The following is a 2,881-nucleotide window of genomic DNA, read 5'->3' on the forward strand; positions in this document are numbered from 1 at the left end:
CACCCCCTTCCCCACCCGGGCCCCCCATCTCTCCCCGCGAAGAGCCGCGAAGTCAATGGTTCGTGAGGATTCCGCTCGGCCAGGAATTGGCTCAGCCGCGCCGCGGGGCGTTCCTTCGGGCGTTCCTTTCGGGCGTTCCTCTGGGCTCAGGCGGATGCACCACAGAGCAATGAAGAAGCCCGGGGAAGGGGGGTCGCAAAAGGAGAAAGGACAGAAGAGCACCGGCCGGCGGGGCGTGGAGGTAGGGTGGGGGGCAGGGTTCCGGAGCAGGAGTAGGAGCCCAAGGGAGCAATAACTCCCTTTTGATGTGTGCACGTGATTCCCGAAATACTTGATTCCCAGTGACTCCCACCCGATACTATTTATTCCTTTGGTTTTCTAGTGGTAGAAAACGCTTTTGACTAATTTGTACCAGTTCCACCCCTCTTCCACCGGTCGACGAAGGGGGTCTTCTGTAGCTCGCGTCGCTCGCTCTTTGCAGGTCTCTAACGCACTGGCTAGAGAGGCTCCTGCAGGCGTGCTGCAGTGACACTCACACACCAGAAACACAATGCTGGTGGCGGCGGCGGCGGTGCACGCATGCGGGCGTGTTGGCCCACTCGCACGGGACCGTAAGGAGCCGTGTGGGCAGCGAGGATAGGCAGACCCGCCCGCACCCGTGCATGCGGTACGGTATAACGACGAAAGTGCACGGCGGGAGCCAGCCCCCTGGTACAGTATAGGACTCAGTCCTAGTCTCTAGTGACGGGGAGAGGGATGGGGACCCGCAGACGCCATGTCCCCCGCGGGCAAACAGCGGGTACAACAAACCCCGACGAGGGGGTTTGGGGCTGCAACACACCCATGCACACCCACGGCCCGCCGTGAAACCAACTGAAACTGAATCAAACATCAAAATACTCATGGACCCATCTGTCTCCTTGGACCACACCACCGCCCGGTCCGTCGTGGTCCTGGCGCTGGCATGCGGAGCACACCGCAGCACTCTGCGTGGCGTGGCCATGCCGCCGGCGGCGCCTTGTCGCTTATGAGTCGCTGATGACAGCGCGCTGACAGACTCCCCCAGGCAGGCCGGGGCCGGGGGGACGTCGGGGTCGGGCCCGCCGCCCGCCTTCGCGTCGCTACTTTCAGTTTGCACGCCTCGTGAGGCGTGTGTATTTTTAAGAGGAGCGAACCACAGCAGTGCTATGAAGCTGACGGGGCGTTGTAGTACACGGCTAGCGGCTTCCTCGAAGAGGGGGGGGGGGGAGACACCGCGCGACAATCGCCTCCAAATGTTGGAGCGCGCGGGGGGCTCCGTCGCTCATCCTTCTATCTTCTCTGCTCGCGCGCTCCATTTCTCTTGGACTACGACCAAATTGTTTATCTAACCGTGAACCACTCAGTCCGGGTGAACGACGCGCGCGGCCGGCACCCCGGCCATGGACCCCCCTGCTCGCTCCGCGCAGCCCGCGTCGCCAGCTGTCGCAGGACCCGACACGGCGAGACCACCACCTGCAAGCAATCGCGGCTATGGCCCCAGATAAGCATTGGTACCGATAGTCTGTCTCCCATGGCGTGAGCAGGAAATCGTCCAGAAAGTACGTCTGTTTTCCTTCAGATTCGTTCTGCAAATTGTGAGGTCGGCGCCTGCGAAGCTCAGGGTAGGCCATCCCGCAGTACACGCATGCACTGCAGGCAAGACGGTGTCTACCTACCAGGCGCTTTCAGGGCTTGCAGAGAGGCTGAACATGGACTTGGCAGCTTCGTAACGGCGAATGACGGGCGTACTTTCTGGATGATCCCCTTGGGTGCCGTAGGGTGTCGTGTCGAGGCGGGTGGGGCGGGCCGCTGTTGTGGGTCACGAGGTGGGACAAGTTTGCCGGGGGAGCAGCAGCCGGCGTGATCCGGCCGCGACAGCTGGGCCAAATAATGGCCGACGACCCCGAGAGCAAGCCCATGCCAACTTTTTCGAAACGTCATAATACACACACGCTCGTCGTGAGCGGTGGCACTTCAGGGGGAGGATAATATGATAGATGCGCGGGTCGAAAGAATGACGCCAAACACGAGCAGTCGCGCGAGGCAAGCAGTTGGCAGCAGCGCCCCTCCCTCGCCCTCGCCCCGCCCCGCGCTCATCATCGCTGGCCGGACAATGCTATTTATAATGAGGAGTATCCACACGGCGCAGCGCAGCGGGGCCTATCGTATGCCTGGCCCACTTCCCCTCCCCCTGCCCCGCCCGGCGCCCACGCGCGTATCAAATGAGGCACATATAGCGGGGCGGGGCAGGGTGGGGCGGGGAGGCGACTCCTGTGACGGCTCGCAGCGCCGAGGTATGCAGACCCATGCACCACGAGTAAGGCGACCTCGGCCTATGTGCAACACCAACTCCTCTTCCTGCACTGTCCACCAACCACCAACACATGCAACATACACCAACCCAAATACGTTCCAGTTGCTATGCGCTGCGCTTCCTTTCGCAGAGACATTGTTTTTGTTTCCTCCCTGTAACGGGGGTGGCGACGTGGCGGCGGCGTGGCGTGGCGCCTCATCTACATCATTACGTCGCTATACTGCTCATCCATTTGAGAAATGAGCGGCGACGTCGAGGGTTGAGGCGCCCGCGGCGACCTCTCGTCTCGCGTCGGGATATTTATCGCCCACCCCCCCTCCTCCCCCACCTTCACCCGCTCGAGACACATGACATTCTTCGCGAGCAGCGCGCGAAAGGCCGCGCAGGAGCCTAGAGAGCTTTTATGCTGCGAGCTTCTTCTCTGCGGTTTCCCCCCGCGTCCCATCTCCACCCCTTCTCCCCTCCCACTCACCCCGTCGGCCGTGCTCCGAAATATCCACCGCTTTTATTGTGTGTGTGTGTGTGTGAGAGAGAGAGAGAGAGAGA

The sequence above is a fragment of the Frankliniella occidentalis genome, unplaced genomic scaffold (assembly GCF_000697945.3).
Source record: "Frankliniella occidentalis isolate FOCC.00 unplaced genomic scaffold, Focc_3.1 Scaffold2230, whole genome shotgun sequence".
Taxonomy (NCBI): Eukaryota; Metazoa; Arthropoda; class Insecta; order Thysanoptera; family Thripidae; genus Frankliniella; species Frankliniella occidentalis.